General features: G+C 43.1%; 1 protein-coding gene across 3 annotated transcripts in view; it reads right to left on the bottom strand.

Moving 5' to 3' along the window:
• Positions 1–22478, bottom strand: part of LRRCC1 (leucine rich repeat and coiled-coil centrosomal protein 1) — a 1358299-nt gene that overhangs the window by 83633 nt on the left and 1252188 nt on the right. The window lies entirely within an intron of this gene.

Raw genomic sequence — 22478 nt, 5'->3', positions numbered from 1 at the left:
AATGTTATTATTGATAACAATAGCACAGTATCTGAACATGGCAGGTTGTGTGATTAACTGATGATATGCAGCCTTGATGTTGTGTTGATACCGGTCAATAATTGCAATACTCATAATGACAGAGCAGTATCTGCACAGGACAGGCTATGTGATAAACAGAGGACATGCAGCATGGCTTTGAAGCTATGTTGCTACCTGTTCACTGCAAAGGAAGCCAACAAGCATGTTAGATGCACAACTCTCTCAAATAAAACTGGATTTAAAAGAGCTTTGTATTATTTATCAGGCTGTTATAATTAGTAGTCTCCGCAAAATATTGGTGACTGTTTTGTGTCACAATAATTGTCATCATTATAATTAATTACACTAAAACCTCTAATTTAACTAAAAAGCATGACTATTTTGGTTACTTCCCTTTTATCCCAAATGCTCTACGAGAAGAACTCCCACTTCAACATGGACAAAAAGTCTTTAAAATCATGTGGAATGCAAAGTGCAGGTGTTTGCTGCTCTCTCGCTCTTCGTTATTTGTTGTCAATTGAATATGGTGTGTCCACAGCAAACTTTAAAAGCAAATCATGAATATGTTTGGGAAATGGAGAATCAGAAGTAATATTTAAATACTGGAGGTATCTACAATTAACACAGCAGGGATGTCTTCTTTTAAAGTTGCTATTGCCCCTGAACCACATTGAAAGTTGAAGAAAACTATGTATTGAAGCAACTGTTTTAAAACATAGAAAAATGTATATTGATATATGTTAGATGTGTACTAAGCAAATATGTTCAACACTGCAATAAAAAGCATAGACTTTATAAATGCATATTTATAAATATGATATTCACTTAAATACAGAAAAAAGTTACATTTTAATCAGTAGGTTTCAGTACTTTCAGTAAAATAAAAATGCATACAATTTCTTTGAAATTCTTCAGTTGAACGGATGTTATTTTTAACATAAAAAACAAACTCGCCAGCTAACAGTTTGCTGCATATGTACATCCATACATGCCTCAGTGTGCAAAAGTTCTCCAAGTTTGCACATTTTTCTCGAAAAGGTCAGGTGAGACTCCTCTACTCATATGTACAACAGATGTCGTTTACTTACTGCCAATAATTAGGAATACTTTCTAATAAGCTCTGTATTGTGCTTGAGGATGAACTTGGGCTGTTATCATAGCATGAGGAATGTTCATAAAGCAATAATGTTTTCATTTGAAGGTGAATGCAGTGTATTTGAATCTCCCTGGAGCTAATTGCAGTGGGAAAAAATAATTCCCCAAATCTAGAAGAGTTTTGTATTAAAACTTCTGGATATTATGCAACAGTCCAGAACTGTGCAGAGTTGGACCTGACTGGGTCAGAGTGTGGGCATGCAGTACTCTGAAGTCTACAACCAAATGAATGCCCTATTCATTTTCATACATGCCAGCATTATCCATTTTATTTAGGAGACCCTAATCTAGTGCGGAGTTTAACTTTTGTGAGGGATCAATAGTAAGACTTGTGCACAGTTGCATTTTCGGTGTTTAGCAAAAACTTATTATCAAACGAAAAAGAGGGGTTGGGGAAATCCTACCCATCCCTGACTCTCGGACGGGTTTCCCTGCCTCAACAAAACTAAGGAACGTCTGTGTTAGGATTGCTAAAACAAAAAGAGTTCTCTGTCCTATGTCCAAAATCCTAAACTGACCCTCACACAGTAAACTCAATAGAACATGAAATGGAGAATGTCTCTTGGCTGAACACCTATAACTGGGGGGTTGTCCTACGCTCTATAGTTCAAAAACATGTACAATAATTACAATTCATACTGGTATTAAACCCTTTTGGAAGCCCGTAAATATAGGGCAATCATAGTTAGAAGCAAACACTCATTGCTAATGAACACATATCCTACGTTTGTTTTTTGAAGTGTCAGCTTTATTATTATAAATTAGCGGATATTCTTTCTTTTGCAAAATATTTAAGTGTTTTTATGCATCGTAGTTCATCATAACCATTGAAATGAACACGTACATAATTATATCTGAAGAACATGGAAAAAATGTTCGCAGGTGTAAAAAGCATAAACAATACATTAGTGCATTTAACAATCGACTTGCTGTTAATTGAAAGATCCCATGTAATTCAATACATGAAGCACAGAATGTTAGTACAGATAGTGGAGACGTTGATTTTAGGTCTCCTATGCCCGCCTAGAGTCTGACCTCATATTTGGTTCTTGGCTGAACACCTGCAGCTTCCTTCCAAAGTTCCAAATATGAGGTCTCGAAGGTGCAGAAAGGAAAGATTGGACTTCCTTACCCGTAGTGTGTTTCTGGTTATTCAGAGTGCCACTTCTCATATATTTCACAATCCCAAAGGGGATGGCGCTTCCCTTGAGTTTTCCCCATTTACACAACACTTCACAGTTCTTTCTCTAAATCCTGGATGCCTTTTTCAGAAAGGGATATTGTTCTTCCCTTTTGGTCCACAATTCAAAAAAGGGGGTTTCTTACCCTGTTTTCTAAGCACTTCCTGGGGGGCTCTAGCCGGTTTCTCCAATCCCTGGTTTACTCTCCTGCCAGGGATTTATTTCGCTACTTGTTTGGGAGTACCAGACTCACTGTATGCTTGGTTTACTCTTGTTCCAGGGCTTTTTGAGTCATCTCAATATTCAAGTGCAAATCCCAGGTTCACACTCTTTATTAGCATTCAGTTGGTTCTGTATCCAGGTAATTATATTTGGCAATCATCGGAACACCGACCCTTCTCGAACTGTGTTAAATGTCCCATCTCCCTTTTGTGGGTTTTTGCTCTTTACTAACGGCACACAGCATCTGCCCTGAACGGCCCAGGTATCCCAATCTTCTTTGTCTGGGCTTACAAGTCTACTTTGGCAGCTTCGGCGCCCCTCACGTCTCACAGTTTCCTCCGCTGTCCGTCTACTGCCAGGGAGCATGTCTCGTCGGCTTTGTGGTTCCCGTCTGGCCGCCTCCTTCGCTTGGCAGCTTTTGCTGCTCGGGATGGCAGTGCAGCAAACACTCTTTTGCCTGACTTCCTTGGACGTCGTCCTCGCAAGCTTATTCGCTCCAGTCTGCAGCTCGTTTTCCTCAAGTGTCCCAACCAGCATCGGGAGTGATGATTATCTAGTCTGGATAAGGTGTTCCATATTTGAATGTCCCGGCACGTGTTAACATCTTCCAACGACTAGAACGCAGCGTTGGCTTGCCGCTCCTAGTGATAATCATCACTCCATCCCATCCCTCTTCCTCGTCTCAGGGTTATAAAAGGGGAGAGGGGTGTACATAAGTCCCAGTAGTCGTCGTTTCAGTGTTATCAAAGGGGGAGGGGTGCACATAAGGTCAGTGTTCAGTAAATAGTGGAGATTCTTTAGCCGCACCACAATATGCCATACAAGAATGGGGGAATACTAAATGGGTGTTACCAAGGAGTGCAGCTAAATACCTGTTCTGACCCATCGGGCTCACTTTACCTCCCTGAAGGTTGTTCTCCCCCATGTGGTCCTCCCACAGATGGCCACCCCAAGGGTCAGAGTCAGGTAGCTTCTGCCTTTCCCTGGCCACACAATGGGAGCTTTCTCCAGTCAAAGTAGTGACAAGCTTGCTAGATTTGTCACACTTTGCATTCTGGTACTTGTAGTCATAGATTCCCCATTATAAACGCAGGACCACAAGACCCATAATGCAACATTAAAACCATAAATGGATTAGTGTCTCCCAAAGGGAAAACGCTGGCATGTATGCAGTTTACCCATATGTGTGTATTGAATGGGCCCATCTGTTATATAAGACTTCTTGGTCTAAAAAGAAATATGAGAAGATATGGACGGTAACTAAGCCAGAGGCACAGAAAGCCAACACCCCACAATTAGGATAAAGTTCCTCAAATGGTCTAGCTTCTTCCACACCACGATAACAAATGTGAGCAGGAGCCTCGCATAAACCACAGATCTGCAGGGGGGCAAAACAGAAGATGTGAGAGCATAACGCTCAGATTTGGTTCAGTTAACTCGACCTTAAGCGAACTGAAATTAGTGGCTGGGTTGCGAATAAACAGAATATTTCTATATTTCTGCATATTGTGATGTAAAGTTAGCTTATCATCCATTGATGGTGCAAAGCTGCCTTTACTGAATCAAGCCTGTGAAATACAAGCATACGGTCCTGATCACAAAGTTTTTAAAAATGGGAATCCTGTGTAAAATGTGAGCAGTAAGTGCGTTGGTGCTCTGTACTATTGAAGTTTTTCTGCATTCCATTCGCTGCTGCAGCTGCTCTGTAATGTCACCTCTGGAACTATTTAAATCTGAACTCTGTGCAGCGGTGCGAGCAGTAAACTCAGTCAAGAAGTCTGGGAGTAAGTGGAAAGCTGTTTAGAGTACTGTGGCAGGTCAGAATTTCACTGTTTCCCATATTAACGAAAAAGGATAACTGTCTATCTTTCCCTACACTATGAGGTGTCCCTATGTAACGAAACTAAGGTACTCATCAGTCGGCAGCGAAAAGAATCTGTCCAATGTCCCAAATAGCCCCATCTGACCTTACCACTATCTGTGATTATTCTCAAGGTGTTGTCACTTCACCCCAAGGGGGAGCCCTTTTCCATAAATTTAGGGAGGTGCGGCCACTACCCAACATTCCCTAGCCCTACCCTCTGTTCAGAACCATTTTATTGAAAGTAAACCTACGTATTATTATAACACAATTAAAACCAAAGCCAAAAGTGCTAGGAAGAAGAAGAGCACAGAAGACATGACGGTCATTGACTGTACTAATACTGCTACAAGGTGGCCCTGAAGAGGCATTAAGATCAAGTTATCAACAGGAACAAAAGACTTTTATAATTCACCAACTGGCAACACTGTTTAAGTATAGACAAGGGACTAATCAACCAGTCAGGCGCAGCCGTGTCAAGCCAGGCTGTGTCATACCCCACCGAATCGCGCAGCATGAGGCAAACAAGCACGAGAGATCCAAGCAATGACGAAAGAAGAGGATGCTGGTGAAGTGCCCTGGGAGTCCTCCATGGGTTCTACATGAGCAAACCCAGGCAGAAGACTATGCAGGAGAGCAGAACCACGGAAGAAATGGGAGAAATACTTTGCAGCCATCGGAGCAAAGGCTATGAACTAGCAGAGCCAGAGAGAAGAGCTGTGGTGCCAGGAAGCCCCAGTGACGTACCACAATCCCACACTAGGTAACAGGAGGTACAGGGGACACGATGGTTTAAGGGAGGCTGGTTCATGGAGCTCTCTCTTGCCTCAGTAGTGGGGAGCCCGCTACTGGGTATAATCAGAGAAGAGTCTGGGACCGGAAAGCAAATGCTGAGAGTATTAGAGAAAATCTTCCTTGTCACAGTGGCAAAGAGAGAACCACTGACCACCAGCTAGGGGTCTGGGTCCCAAACACGAACATTGAACATCTCGGAGGAAATCATCCTCTTAGCATTGGCCACGAGCAAGCCACTGAACACCAGAGAAGGTTCTGGGGCCCCGTTATGGGACCATAAGAGACTAAAAGGGAGTTCCTTTAACACCATGATAGAAAGGAATTCATTAGCAAAAGGGAGGAAGGGCAGAAACCTTGTCGAGACCTGGTTGAGACAAAAATCCATACAGACACTGCCAGGAGAAGGGAGTAATTCCCCCTGGTAACAATTCAAGGACCAGGAGAAGGTAGGCATTATCCTGGTTAAAAGCTGTTTCTTTCGGTGAAGCCAGGTAAGGGAGGCAATACACTGTGTGTTTTGTGATGCATTGAAAACAATATCAACTTCAGCAGTAGGACGGCATTCTCTTGATACAGAATGTTGAACTGTTCATGGAGTGAACGCAACCAGGCGCCAGAGGAATGGAGTCATTCCCCTGGGCCTTGTTGTGAACTGTGCCAAGTACTACTGGGAGAAGGGAGTCATTCTCCTGGTCCCGAACTGGGAGTTGTGCTGGAGGCACCAGGGGAAGGTAGTAATTCCCCCTGGCATTCTGATTACAATATAACATTCTTGTGGATGCTATCCGAGTAGCAGAAGGGAGTCATTCTCCTGAAGAATGAACTTTCCGTTAGATTATCTTTTAGTTGTAGCGTGAGGGATAGAAGTAGGCTGTGACACAGGTTGGTGGAGTTTAATTTGACAGACATTCTGACAGACCCTTTATTATTAGTTTTGAGGTAGGGAAATCCCTCTTAGAAGATAGGGATAGTGAGGGCCTTTTTAACCACAAATAAAAGTCTATAACCACCACCACCAGCAACATTCCACCTGTGTGTCAGCTTCCTTCTTCAACACCCTTACATAACCTAATAACTAAGGACATGAGAATGACCCCCTTCTCCTGGTATATTCACTGCTTGAAAATTTCAATTCAATAGGTTATCTTCAAATAGTCTCTGGTGACTACTGTTATCAATTCACACGCTTACTCAATACTTTCTAGGGTTTGCCTCTCTCTTCTTTAGAGTTTTCAGTTCTTCTCTTGTCTTCGTTTTGACTGTCCTTATTAATGATACTGTTTCTCTTTTCCCCTGGTAGGGTTATCCAATACTGCCTTTTATACTTTCTCTGTTTCTTGGTCTCTCTTCTTTACTTAGTCTTTCCTGATTGATCGGAGCATCAACATTCCAATACTGACTCTCTTTGCCTCTTCTGGGTATTAACTTGATATTTTCCTCTTTTTCTCTGGCTCGAGTATGAGTGTTCCAGTAACGATTCTCAATCATTTCTCTAAACATCGATGCAATACAATTTTCTCCATTACTGGGACGGGAATGATCCTTCCAATAATGTTTCTCATTGGCTTCACTAGCTTTTAGTGTCCCAGTCTTTTTATCCGCACTGGGATGAGTATCAGCACTCCAATAAAGACCCACCTGAGTCTCCCATTTACCCTGTTCCCTGTAACTGGTAAGATAACGTAGTCCTTACTTTCTGTCCTCCATGGTTTCTCTTCTCCTCCAAAGGTCATCCTCCTCAACTCAGTTAATGAGGATTTCGAAACACTCGCAGCTTCCACTTGACAATCATACATACTGATATTTTTGTTCAGATAAATCTTTACAGGATGTGTTTGAAAAGGTGCCAATGTTCTCTAGAGTACCTCACAGAAACAGGAGTCATTGCCCACAAAGGGATAGTCTGTCCCGGTGAAGTCCTACTTGCCTCTACAGATAGGAAGGATATTGTGCAGTGGGCTTCCCTGCCTAACCTCAAAGAGGGGGCTCCCCCTTGGGGAGAAGGGACAAGCCTTCAGCTTGACTTCACTAGACTTTTCCGCATTTGTTATGGGGAAACGGACTAGCCCTTCAGACTATCAGTACTGGGAAACTGTTTCCCTTTTGTCATTTGACTTATACGTTGGTTAACTTTTTCATATTGCACAAGGCATCTTTCAATGCAGTGCAATGAGGATACTTTATCACCCTAGATTTACACCAAAGAGATTTCTGGCTTCTTTTAAGTGTGCCCAAATACAAGCTGGTGGCAGCAGTCACATTTTTGTAATTTCGTGATTATTTTAAGTTAGCTCATTCGCGTTTGGCTACTTACTGTGACAAGTGTCCCAAGATGGCCTTACTACAAGGTTTTTTGCTTGTTCTTTGGCCATTTGATTTTTTGGCCTTCTTCCTGCCCTCTCAGGTCAGGAATTTCCTTTTATTGTCATGCATTTGTCTGGGAAAGAAGTGTTTTTACTGGGATAGTGCATGCCAATTATGTATGGGCTTAGGAAGTCGGATGGGAATTTCTGGTCCCAATCCTCATACTGGTGCCATTATGTCTAGTGTGAATTCATGAGTCAGCCCCACAGTGGTCACCGATTGGACCACTGCTGATATGCATGTGTTGTGCAGATCTTCCTATTGAAGGGCTGAGTTTGATCACTCACCTGAATTTAGAATAAGCAGAGTCCTGCAGCCATTCCAGAAAATCAGAAGACGAGCCAAGTATCCAGTGTAGCTGTGCAGACAACGGTTGGACTACCTGATCTCAGAAGACCCTTGCTGGTGTTTTGACCCGTTGGACTGGCGGGACTGCGTTTTTGGCTCTGAACATTGGGGGTCTCCAGCTTGTCCTACAAACAGTCTTCCTACCATGTTTCAGCATCTCAACATCAATCGGTGCTGTTCTGGAAGGCTTCCTTTGTTTGTGACTACTCAGGCGCCTGCTGTCGCTGTGTGTGGTGACATTCGCTGGAACTGGCCATCTCCCGTCTGGTAGAGTGCCTTGAGTCCTGCATTGGTGCCTGCTGCATTTCTCCACTGGAAAGGGTTGGACTGAGCTCCGGAACCCAACCGGACCTTTGCTTGCACCCTCAGTTGGGCATCTTCTACTGGGTCTAACGGTGGGAAAACCTACTTCCAGCGACTCCCATTCAACCTCCCTAGGGAAAATCGGAGTTTGGCCGGTGAGTAGTCGCAATACTTACCACTGTCCCTATCTCCTTCATTATAAAGTTTGTGAAGAACTTGGATCTACTATTCCATTCCATTGCTTTTCAAACCTCTTAAGAAAAGTAAACTGGGAGCCAGGAAAAGTCATTCACTTACCTTTAAATCCCTTTCAACAAATTCTGGATCAATCTTCACACCCACAGGAACATTTCCTAACTTTATCCCAACTATAAAGGTACTTTGTGAACTTTTGGGCACAAGGCCCCATTCAATTTAGGGTTAGAGTTATACAGTTTGGGCTCCCATTTCTGGGAACTGTTAATACAATTGCCTAATTACTTACTTTTTCCTTATAGGTACTGGGGTGGTTTATATTTATTGTATTAACTACCTGTGACTGTATATATGTTTCATATTTAGCGAGTTGTGTGATAATGTTACCTGCTTGATTCATTTTTCATAGTGTGTGTTTGGGTCTATAATAAATATAGTATTTTTGTACTTACTGTCCAAGTGTAATCATTGTGTATGTCACTGTGTGGACTCATTGTGGACCCCTGTCCCCACTCACCTCTCCTGAGACTTGGCCTTGACCACTCTCCACGCTTACCTTGATTGGTATGGCTAAACTCTCAGTTTCCCTGTTCACTATAATTAGGGTGACCTCCTAAACTCTGTCAACCAGACCATAGTTTAGAACTCCATCTTAACAGTAATGACTAACAGGCGCATGATGGGTGATATCCCCGGAAATTACACATGGAGAATAGGGGCTAAACAAGTGATTATTTTTCTGTGGAAACAGTCTTTTTGGATAAAATAAAACAGATGGCTTTTGTACAAACAAATTTGAGTGATCACTGCATAGTAATATTAGCAATAGATTGGGATCCATGTTGAAATAAGAGAAATAGGTGAAACATATGTTAATTTTGATAGCAATACGATATGCTGAACAGAGAAGAACATAATGAACCATAGTAGGTATTTTGAATGCCTAGACGATCTGACATGGGTGGGGGATTAGCAGACAGCAAATTACAAGAAAACCCGACCTCATGGTAGAACGTGTTAATAGACTAACAGGAAAATATGGTTCTATAGGCACTAACTATGGATGCACCAAGAACGATTATAGTAAGGTATATGATGCACGTTATTAAGCAGATCAATAAATCAAATGTGGACAATCTCATGAGAATTACCCTAATACATTTTTTTTAAAGATTACCATTATTGGTTAAAAAAAAAACATAAGGGGTCTCTTCTAAATGCTCAGGGCCAGATTATGAGTAGCATCCTATGTAAAAATAATACAAAGCAATGTTGGTATGGATTCAACACCAATGGAAGACATTAATAACCAGCCATTAATGTGGTAAACTAATTGACATGGACAGATTATATTGTTTATACTCTTAACACAGACTAATCAGTCCCTTTTATATATGATAAGTGGGCTGAATGGACCCCAGATATTAAGATGTTCACCCTGGAAAGATGCATTAAGCAACTGAACAATTTGAGGGGCGCAGGGCCAGACAGACGCGCTAATATTGTTATTAAAAGTAACTGTGGTTTCTGGGCAGAGTGGTTACATTATTTGTTCTTAAAAGTGTTAAAAAAACAGGCAAACTTCGAAAGTCCTGGAAGAACTCTATCCTGATCCCTGTGTTCAAAAAGGGAGATCATACCAACCCTAAACATAACAGACTACTTGCTCTTTCTGACGTTGCTAGTAACATTTTTTCAATTGTTATTCTTAAGGAACTTGAAGATTGTGCAAGAAGAGAACGAAGGCTGAATCCCCTACAGACTGGCTTAAGAGAAGGTTGTGCCATCACTTAATATCCTTGCAATGAAAAGCGCTTCAAAAGGCAGCTCCTCCATTATATTCAGTATACATTGATTTTACAGCTACCTTTCATTGTATAAATAGACAGCTACTTTGGAATACATTAAGAAAATGGAATATCCCAATGGGTATACTGTATATGATCGAATTATATAGTGACACAATGGTGCCAATCCGATTACATGGTGATGGTGCTCTTACAAAGAAAATCAAGATAGGTTTAGGTTTAAAGCAGGGATGCATACTCACTTCCCTGCTATTCAATTGTTTCATCTCTGACCTTCCACAAATAATTAACAAAGTCAATAATTTCCCTCCGAAATTTGGGAAGTAGGCACATACCTTCGATGGCCTACGCAAACATTATACTATTCGATCATACAGCAGTAGGAAGTTCATAGTTTAGAATCTGTTTATAACTCTTCGGAACAGAATCATTTAAAAGTAAGTACTATAAAAACTAAAATTATGAGTTTTGGTAAAGAAGGACCAATACATATGATGTGGCAACTAGGGCTTCAGCAAATAGTGCTTACAATAACCTTTGATTTTCTAGGGGCAACCATATCTAATGAAGATATAAATGATACCTGCTGGAAAAATAAAAAAGGAGAAAGCAGTTGCCTCAATGGCTGCAACAAAAAGATTTGTTTGTACTTCTACTGGCTACAACCTTAAGGTGGTTAATTGGGTATATAAACAGAGTGTCGCTCATACTATTTTATATGGTCAAGAAGCTAGTCTGGTGAATCACAATATATGGTTCGATAAGACAGAAGTGAAAATATGGTTCAATATGTTGGCGTTACCAAAATGTGTCCCCATTCAAGCATAAAGGCTTGAAATTGGTATAACTTCCCTTTAACTGATGCCATCTATAAAACAAAGCATTTATTATTTCAAAGCATGTAAAATCTCAGAAAGTACACCATTGGGATTGATTGGCAATAACAAAGCCTGGTTCCTGTAAAGTGATAAATGAATTTGTTAAACTGAATGATAGATTCTTCAATGTGATTAATTGGTCTATAAATGAAAATCTCGATTTCAGGTGTTTTAGCAAATCAAATATACAAGAAAGATAGGGAATGGGATTGGCAAGAGAATCATGCTATTCTAGCCAAACTTAATTCTATTAAAATCCCAGAACTTATACGATATACATTCTAATCACCTCAACATACATAGTTGTATTCCCTGACACAAAATTGAGAAGAATATTCATGTACATTAGATTCAACTTAGTTTCGATATTATGTTTTATTGGACCAGGATTAGGTATAACGATAGGCAACACATTACAGATTCTGTTCAAATAAAGAGGAATCGGAAATTGCTCTGCATTTGCTTATTGCATGTAATACATCATTGAATGTTCATAGACTATTTTGGAGAAAATGTGTGCATGATGATAGTATGATTAATGCAGATGTGTTTTGGCGATTCATCAAAAAAGCAAATGTCTGTTAAGGATTACAGGATGCGATTGAATAATAGTAACATGGATCATGAAATGTAACAGAATTTTTATAAGCGCTGTGAAAAGATGGCTATAAACCGAAGCACATTTCATTTAAATTAAAAAATAATAATATGTGGATAGGCATAGACTTATTTTCAAGGCCAACTAGGCCGAGGCCTAGGGCAGCCGATTACCAGAGGAGCCGCATTTTATTGCAGTTTATTTTCAATTTACTAGTTTTTAAATGTAAAGCCAATTTGGTTCCTCCGAATCTTGCTTATTGACAACACTGTGAGCAATTTTGAGCCGTTAGCCGTCATTCCACTCTGATAGCCAAACTTGTATATATGCTTGATATTTGCAAAAGCTTTGTTAGGAGTACTTTTGTTTAAAAGAAAAAAAAACACAGGATCTCGTACCAAACCCAGCACGCTTTAGGTATATAGTGATTCAGTCCTACAACTCTCACAGACATTTATCAGAGCTATAAAGCCATTTGGTCATTCTTATCTTTCCAAAATGCTCTTTAATATGCAAAACAGCCACTTCACATTATCTTTGGAGCTATTTCTAATCAATACACATACACTGTGTTAAGCAATCACTTTTATATTCAAGTACACGACATGCATTTTTTAAACCGTTGCAAAAATGAGGGTGTTTCGCTTCAGAAAAGTAAAGGTTAAAAATGATGTTTCATTTTGCAATATTAAACGCTTACCTATGCTTAAGTCAAACACTGAGTTCTGTGATGAATAATGCAAAGTCATCACAGAATCCCAGCCTAAAGTCTCCTCCCATGTGGCCAGGGAAAGGTGACATTAGGAGGGAGGATCACATGGGCGGAGAAGGCTGTCAAGGGAATGTGGTGACTCAGGTGAGACACATTGTTCATAATCTTCTGAGGATGAGGTTCCCCTAGTGCCTGAATATTTAATGCCATTTTTGTCACAGTAGGGCTTCACCTCCCAGACCTACCCAGGGTGAGAACCGTTTTTGTAAAAATTAAAATGATGCTTCACCTCACTGATGATGACCAACAAGCCTGAAACACGTGTATGGGTTGCTGTTGGTACTCTTTTTCAGAGGAGAATTGCCCAGCATTTTGGTGCTGGTCTGCCCCTGCACAGCCTTTTGCCCATATGAATTAAGAAGGGCAGTATCAACAACAGTGGTGGTAGAGATATTGATGAGCTCTCCGCTTAGGCATAGAAGGGTTTGAAGTGTCAGCTTCTCTGCCATATGTGTTAAATGTATATGTATAGATGTGATTTTTAGAATGAATTTTTATTATTATGTTGATTTTACAGGAATATATTGTAAATTGTGATTTTTTTTTATAAATATTCAAATATGTCTATTTTTGGATAATACATGGTTATTCGCCCTTTTTGATGGTTAAGGGGTGATCATGACTAAGTTCATAGGCATCTAAACACTCACCCTTAGCAGAAGGAAAAGGAAGCTGGTCTGTGGGCTATTGTAGAGTCTGCTCCTGGGCAGGACAAAGAATGATATGCTGGGCAATTTCTTCTGTGTGAAAGTGACAGTGTGAGCTAAAGACTTGGTAGAGTCTCTCCCAGGGGTTATTCCCCCAAGAACAGGTCATTAGGCTGTGTTCGTGCTGGTAGAGAGATTCCCAGCCCCCCCCCCTTTGTTTTGCATGAAAATGATGTATAAGGGTCATGGAGTTAATACTACTACTTCTAGTAGTTATGATTGCACATTGTGTTTGGATTACAGACCCAAGAGAAAAGCATTGCTTCCTTTTAAATCTTCTCTTAAATATACATCCAATACATCACTCAAACAGAGTAAATTAAATAATATGAAAACAAATAAGAAATTATGGACTTCAAATCCCATAATGCTCTTAGTACTGAGACGAGGAAGAGGGGACCAGAGTTACCAAACTGTAATGAGCAGTCTAGTTGTTGTAATGACCCACACCTGAGCAGTACCTTAAAACATTTAACCCTTTAAGTGCAAAGGACGAGTGTACTTGTCCTTTTTGCATAGACTTGATTAAAGCTCAGCAGTTAAGGGACTTTCAGGTGCGGGCAAAAGAGGAGCAGCAGGAAGAATCAGAAGTGGAGTCGCTGCTGTGCTGACAGCAGGATTTTGTGGCGAGAACGTGGCAGAGGTCAGGATTCCTGTTTTATGCAGAGGACGCGGTATTGAGGCTATGTACCCCGAGGGAGAGAGAAGCTCACTGCATCCTCTAACCTGCTCCCGTGTAAGGTTTTCACAGTTCAGCGCATGGAGCTGTGAAAGCTCCATTAACCGCCAGCGCGAGCAGCAGCAGATTGACAGGAGCTGTCAAACGTTGAGGGAGTCCCGACTAACAAAGAAGCATAACTGGCGACTCAGGAGAAGACGCCAGGACATAACAGTGAGTTGGCCTGATGCAGATGACCCTAGGGCGCACTGAAGGAGACCGCTGTATAATAGCGAGCATTTTGAAAACCGAACATTTGAATTAAAGCCAACTGAGCGCAACTCTCCTATCAAGAGATGTTGAATAGAAGAATATTGTGACCCGCTTTGTCAAAACAAAAAGGGACAGTAATAAAGCAAACCAATACAACCTGCCTAAAGGGGGATATCCAATAAGGGGATATTGTGACTTGCTTTGCCAAAGCTAAAGAGGAGCAATGGTAAAGCAAAGGGAACACAACTTTCCTAAAGAGGGATATCTAATAAGGGGAACATTATAACCTGTGTTGCCAACGAAAGCTGAGAAGGAGACACAGGTAATCTGAATAGAACAGTCCCAGAACAAGATACCTAGAGGGAGGAAGTAGTAAACCACATTGCCAAGAGTCAAAAGGTTGTGTAAATAGAAATCAGAGACTGAAAAAGAAAAGCCCACATTGTAAAAAGGGTCAAGGGGGCACCTGGGAGAGAACTGCAACCAAGATTTACTGTAAACAGATCAATGTGAGAATCATTGTCCTTTTGTGCAGTATATTTGTGGAAGAAGCTGTAAGCCAATTGTGTTGAAAGTCCAAAGACTAACCCAAGAAACAGTTGTTGATTCAACTTTCCGCATTGAGGAATTAAGTGTGGAAAGTTTGGAACATGCCTTACTACAGAGTACAAGTTGTAGCAGTAAGAGTTTTATCCTGGCAGACAAGTAAACCAGCAAAGGGACACATAGTTAGTCCTGGCAGGCGAGTGGACCAGGGAGAAGATAGTACTGTGATTGTGGGTTGTGGTGGAAAAGAACTGGCAATTCCACTACCGTGTTTTGATGAACTATTGTATAACCATCCTGACTAAAGTATATATTTTTTAATAAACCATCCTGACCAATTTACATTGACTTCTGACTTGATGTGTGAAGATACAGCTTTTTGGTTTGCCAAGCAGCAGGTTGTGGACACTAACAATTGTATTTAAGCGTCAGCAAACCTTTGGAACTAAGATAGTCACTTTGCCAAGTGAACGACATATTGAATGAAAATAACTTTAGATGCTACCTGGAGTAGAACTGGGCTAGTGAAAAGAACTTTCCTGAAACTGAACTTTGATTTGAAACATCCTGAAATGATGCAGGGGAAGCTGTTCCAACCCTGGTCACAAGGATTCCGGTTTATAACCTTTGTGTTTTAATGTATATGTTCTTTATTTTAAGTTTAAACACCCAAATCATTCCTGTATGATTTTGTTGTATGTATTAGTGTGAGGGACAGATACGTCTGGGCATTAGGTCATTTTCCTTTAGCCTTAGTTTGTCAGGTAGGGAGATCCTTGTTAGGCTAGGGAAAGATGGGCATTTGTGTCACCTTTGATCATTTAACACAATGGCGACTTGTGAGAAAACTATACCTACGTGTCCATCTTGCATTTCTGACCACTCACAGTCCCCCACAGGTGTTGTTAAAATGATGCTCAAAGCGGTTTCCAAGATGGCCGCCGGGGTGAGGAGTCGCAGCTAAACCGCGCTCCGCCCGGGCCGCCGAAAATAGCACGACCGAAGCCGTGACGGACCGTCCTTCGCCCCCCCCCCCCCGATTACCAAGCTGCCCCCATACACCCCTCCCCCCCAGCGAGGAAGCAGGCGCTGTGGGAAAGCGTGCGCCGCCGAAAACACGAGGAGCGAGGCAGACCGCCCCCTCCCCCATCGGGGCCGAAGGAGTCTCTCCCGCGTCGCAGGGGGCCGTCCAGCGCGGCGTCGGGCGACTGGGAGGCACCGGCCAGCGAGAGAGCGGTATCGGGGACACAGCGGAACCCGAAGAACAGAACCGCCCTCACGCTGCCCCACGCCGCCCCGAGGTGAGGGGAGAGCGGCGTGCAGCGGAGCAGCTGCGGCGCCGGGAGAAAACAGCGCGAACTGGGCGGACCGCAGGAGAGGAGCCGCGGGGGCCGCCCTGCACGGAGCGCACAAGAGGACGTAGCGTTAAAGGTGAGCCGGCCCAGGGGGAGGTCCAGAAATAAGGCGCCCGCCCGTGCGCACATACCCCGGGGGGGGGGGGACTCACAAAAAAAAAAAAGAACCTCTCTCCGGCACAACTAGATTTCCCCTGGGACACAAGGAGTCCCCCCCCCCACCCACGCAGGCTGGATCCAAGGCCCACAAGACAGGGGTGTGGAAAGGGGGGAAACTCAGGAAGGAGAAACACATTACCGCAGAACCCCCAACAGTTAAGAACATCTCGGAGGACAAGAAAGCGAGGAGGCCCCATCGGAGGGCTACAAGAGGGCGCAGGAGCCACATAGACTATCTGACAGAGCGCCTTATCATGTCTAGCGCAAAAGGAAAGGGGAACCCCATCCAGCAGACTCCCCAAACAGCGAAACAAGGGGCCGATATTCTACAAATGTGGTCAACAGAGGGGACACCACAACCGAGAGGGAGAAACCAGGGAGACTCCACGGGGGAGGCAGAACCACTCTCCCAACAACAGCAACCACTGACCAGGGAGGACATGCAAACCTGGTTCATGGACCTGCAGGAAAAGTTCATGTCCACAGTCCAGGAACAATTTACATCCATGAAGAACGAAATGAAACAAGCGGTACAAGACATGAGAATTGACATAAACAACCTAGAAGAAAGAACAGATATAGTGGAAAAAACGGTGCAAAGTCTTGAAGAAGACACGAGACAAACAAGCGAAACGCAAGAACACCTGGTGACACTCACTCACAACTTGGAACTACAATGTGAGGATTTAGAGAACCGCTCTAGACGCTCCAACATCCGAATCAAGAACATGGCGGAATCAGTGCTAGACAAAGATCTGAAGGAAGCGGTGAAGGAGGTGTTCAGAGACATTCTGAGAATACAAGACATCGAGGATATCGGAGGGTCCGAAAAGAGCGGGGGCCCCAGGGGAAAGACCACGTGATGTCCTGGTGGCGCTATCCTCCTACCCGCAGAAAGAACAGATCCTCAGGAGAGCCAGGGAATTGGAACATATTAAAATGAATGGGCAAGACATCCAACTGTATCAGGACTTGGCACTAATAACCCTCCAAAAAAGAAGAGCAATGGCCCCACTGATGAAAGTACTAATAGAAAAACAAATCCGCTACAAATGGACCTTCCCATTTGGGTTACTGTTTACATGGGAAGGAAAACAGAAAAGAGTGACCACGCTGGAAGAAGGCCTCAGCACGATGGGACTACAAGATGAAGAGATGGAGCAGATGGAGCAAGGGGAGGCCACATACAGGAGAGAACGAACGAGAAAACCTATGGGCTGGGAATCCTGCAAGCAGAAGGCGGCAAACCCAGGGAGAGACACCCGGAGAAAGGTACAATGAGGAACACAAGAAAAACATATGCCAGGGGGACAGACACGGAAACGCTGCCACTGAGACCCAGTCGGGGGGGGGGGAGTATGGGAACGGAGCAGAACGGACAATTCACGGAGGGCGATCTGGTCGAGACCCAACGGTCTGGAACCAGGTAAAGACAAATGGTTCAGTGGGGTTTAGGAATCCCCATAACATACCCCCCGAGGGTATGGAGGGCAGGGAGCGAAGGGCGCAACGCCCAAGCGTCAATAGGAACCCTCGCCCTACTCGGGGGACAGTTTGGTTGGTTTAAAGTTCAAAGTTGGGGGGGAAGGGAAGTTCAAGGGAGGGGAAGGGATCGGAAGAATCAAAGAAGGGGACCGGATGCAATGGCATACAAACAAAATAGAATGGGGATGATACGCTTTATGACCTACAATATTAGAGGCATGAACCACCCAACAAAAAGAGCGAAACTGGAGAAACAATTCAAAAGGGGGGAGGCGGATGTACTACTCCTCCAGGAAACCCATATCAAAACTAAGGATAAGCACAAAATGCGGATAAAAGAATACAAAATATGGGCACAGGCAACGACAATAGAGACAAAAAGCAGGAGTCCTGATAGCGATAAAAGAAGGAAAGGACATAAAACCACTAGACACTATAACCGACAAGGAAGGGAGATACGTTTGCCAATGTAGAAATCGAAGGATGTCGCATAACACTCGCCTCAATATATGCACCCAATCAGGGACAGGATGGCTTTCTCAGAAGCGCATTATCGAAACTGGAAGATTTCGCTAGAGGGGAAGTGATATTGGGGGGGGATTTTAATTTGGCGTGGAACCCAAAGCTAGATAGGAGCACAGGAAATACACATGGACAGGGGGCGCCATCAAAACGTCTGAAACAGCAAATGGACCAAATGGCTCTGAATGATGTTTGGAGGGAACTGAAAGGTGAACAGAGGGGTTACACATATTTCTCACATGTTCACAACTCTATGTCCAGGATCGACTATCTCTGGGTGTCAGAGGGACTACTGGGAAAGATACAAGGGCTAGATAAGGGCTCTATAACCCTCTCGGACCATGCCCCTCTATGGTTGGACGTGACTCTCCCAGGGAAGAAGAGCGGGCTATGGAGATGGAGGCTACCGCAGGAGTTGATAATGACCCAGTTGTAGGGGAGGCCATAAGGGAAATGATAGAGGAATACTTCATACAAAATGACACAGGGGAGGTCGCAATGAGCGCAGTCTGGGATGCGTTTAAAGCAGTCTTGAGGGGGAAGATGATAGCGATGAAAATCACGAGAGATAAACAAAGGGATCGGTGGGAAAAAGAGCTGGAAAAAACAATTGAGGAGATCCAAGAGAAATTGACGATTCAACCCACAAAGATATTAAAAAAAATCACTGAAACATACACAAGGCCAACTAGAGATGTTACGTATGAAAGGCGGAGAAAGGAATCTACTCTATCTGAAACAGAGATATTATATAAGAGCGAACAAAGCAGACAGACTCCTGGCGCGACAATTAAGGGCGAAACAAAAAGAAACAACGATTAAGACCATATGCGATGCGAAAGGGGTCATTCAAACCTCTACACACGACATGGGGGAAACACTGAGGCAATATTATCAAACGCTCTACTCCACAGAGCACCCCGATATAAACGCCCAAACTTCATACTTAGAGGCCCTAAAGATCCCGAAAATCTCAGAAGAAGACAAACAGTCACTAGAGACCCCTATCAGTGAAGATGAAGTCAATAAAGCCATAAAAGGACTCCCAAGTAACAAAGCTCCAGGCCCGGATGGGTTCACGGCCCCATTTTATAAAAAATATGCAGACATATTGACTCCGATCCTAACAAAACTCCTAAACTCATTCAAGGACACCGGTAACGTGACCCCCACAATGAATGAAGCGAAGGTGCTGGTGTTTCACAAACCAGGCAAAGATCCAATTAACCCCGCATCATACAGACCCATCTCCCTAATTAATCTAGATGCAAAAATATATACGAAAATCCTGGCAACAAGGTTATCCCAGCTCCTCCCTAAACTGATAAGTGAGGATCAATCAGGCTTCATTCCCGGCAGGCAAACCCACGATAACACTAGGAGGCTAGCCCACCTGGTCGAAAAAATAGGGATAACCCACACCCCAGCGATACTACTGTCAGTAGACGCCAAGAAGACTTTCGATAGAGTGGAGTGGTCAATACTGTTTAGGGTTCTGGAATCCATGGGGTTTGGGGAACAATATATTGCGAGTATCAGAGCAAACTACAATTCCCCATCTAGTAGAATAGCCATTAATGGCGAGCTTACTGGCAAGGTAACGATAACGAGAGGAACGAAACAGGGTTGCCCCCTATCACCACTATTGTACGCTCTCTTCTTAGAACCCCTCCTAATTAAAATTCGGGAGTCAATACACATTAAAGGGATAGAAATGGCGGATCAGCAACACAAAGTAATTGCGTATGCGGACGATATGCTAATAACCATAGAGGACCCTGAATCCACTTTATCGGCTACAGTTAGAGAACTAGAAAACTATGGGACCATCTCTGGCCTAAAAATAAATAGAAAAAAATCAGAGATCCTCATCCTGGCAGGGGATAGAACGAACATAGAAAGGAAGGCAAAAATACTGGACCTCAAGATAGTACAGAAAGGTATTAAATATCTGGGAATAATTGTACCCCCAAAATAGAACAATTCTACGGGGAAAACTACCCGTCGCTAATTACAAACATCCGAAGGGAATTAAATAGATGGAACCCACTACAGATATCCTGGTGGGGTAGAATACAATCAATCAAGATGACCATCCTCCCAAAGGTACTATATTATTTTCAGGCTCTCCCGGTGGGGGTCCCAGACACGTTCTTCAAAACCTTAACAAAACTGGTATTGTCCTTCATATGGAAAGGGAAAACACAGAGAATTGCCAGGATGGTCCTCACGGCCCCAACCAGAGAAGGAGGAATGGCGCTTCCCCATTTTACAAAATATTACCAGGCAGCACAGCTTAAAGTTCTGAGGGAGTGGGTGGGGGAGGATCCGCAACAGATATGGGCCAAACAAGACAGAGCAGTAGCAAGGACCCAATTGGTAGAACTTCTCTGGAAACAGAGGCAGCACAGGCACGAAAATCTAAGGCTAAGCGAAATTATGAAAACCACGCTGGAAGCATGGGATAGCCAAACAAAAAAAGGCACAATGACCACGGAGATTGGACCCTTTACACCCATCTGTAGAAACCCACTATACCGGGGATGGAACAAGGGGCATATGACACCTGGGAGAAGGCGGGCATTACTAAAATAGGCGAGATGTTTGTGGACAAGGAAATCGTCTCCCTGGAGTCGTGCATGGCAGGCACGAGAATCCCTAAAAGCGATAGATATAGATATGAACAGCTAAAGCACTGGCTAAACTCTCCGATAATCACCGAGGCTGCAACCAGGGACCTTACAGGGTTCGAAACATACATCATATCCAACACAGGGGGAAAAAAGTGGGTATCAACTTTATACAAATACGTAAACTCACAATAAGGAAAGCATTAAATGGTCATACAGAATAAAATGGGCCAGAACACTGGGGGTGGAACCAACGGATAAACAATGGGAAGACCTATGGAAACAGATCCCCAGAATGACCCGTTCGGCACAAACTAGGGAGATGTGGGTCGAAGTTATGACACAGTGGCACTACACTCCAGAGAGGCTCCACTCAATGTACCCCAACACATCCAACCACTGCTGGAGAGGATGTGACGAAGTGGGAACATGGAGACACATATGGCAGGACTGTAAAGGCATTAGACCCTTTTGGGAAGAAGTGAAAAACGAGATGGGCAAAATATTCCCGGATGTGGGGTTGATGGGGGAGGAGGTGTGGCTCTGTGGAATCAGAGACGATACAGCAAGGCAATACAGCAAAACGCAATGGAGATCTTTCATGGGACTACTCATAGCAGCTTGGACCACCATTGCACAGAACTGGAAAAATAAAAATACCCCACTGACCTACACCTGGCTACAGAAAGTATGGGCCCATATAACAATGGAGAAAATTACTCACAAACTTCAAGGAACAGGAGACAAATTTGTAAAAGAATGGGAAGGGACCCTGCAATACCTTCAGTCAGACTTTATGGAGCAATGGTGCCCCCATAACATAAAAATCTCAGACATATTCAACGCATAACAGGATCCCTGGACAAAATGACTCCATCCGACCCGTGGGGAGGGAGGGGGGAGAGGGAAGGGAATGTTATAAGATTCAATGTTATCGTTTTCATGTAATATCTATGTAAAACTAATAAATACAAGTTTTAAAAAAATAAAAAAAAAAGTTGGAAAAAAAAAATGATGCTCAAAGCAAGCACTAACTTCCCTCCCCAGACCCACATTTCAGAGGTTTGTGGCCACCCCAAAGGTGCAAGCATGAAATAGTGAAATAGATAATAGAGAAGTTAAAATGGCAAAGAGGAAATCCTGCCAGGTTTACCAGGAAAACTGTGAAAGGACTACCCAAATATAGAAATAATCTGTTTATAGGGGCAGTCCTAGGATATGGAAAAAATGCAGTGAGGATGATCATACGAGTGTGGGAGGGTTCAGGGGAGAGGTAAGAAAAAACCTGGCACTGGGCTGTATTATTCACAAGGACAGGGGAACCAGTGTCCATAGGTGTGGACCACTTGCGTCCCCTGCACACCAGGTGTGTTTGTATAAACAAACAATAGTTATGGTTTGTGACAAAGTTTAGGAAGGAAATTCAATCATGCACTTTCCATAGCCAAAACAGTGTTATTATAAAGATAGGTACCAGTCTTTTGGATTATTCCCTGAAGCACCTGATCCATATGGATGGCCAGAGGGTCAAAGATACTCTCTGTGCCTGCCATTTTAGGTCTTAGTGGTGGGGTGCAGAGGTTCTTATGATGTTCAGGTAGTCCGTATTAGACAAGGTAATTGAGGCCCCTAAAAGCAGAGC

This window comes from Ambystoma mexicanum, chromosome 5q, assembly GCF_040938575.1.
Source record: "Ambystoma mexicanum isolate Mex_15411 chromosome 5q, UKY_AmexF1_1, whole genome shotgun sequence".
NCBI lineage: Eukaryota > Metazoa > Chordata > Amphibia > Caudata > Ambystomatidae > Ambystoma > Ambystoma mexicanum.
Note: the sequence above shows the minus strand (reverse complement) of the source record. Positions and strands in the feature narration are given on the sequence as shown.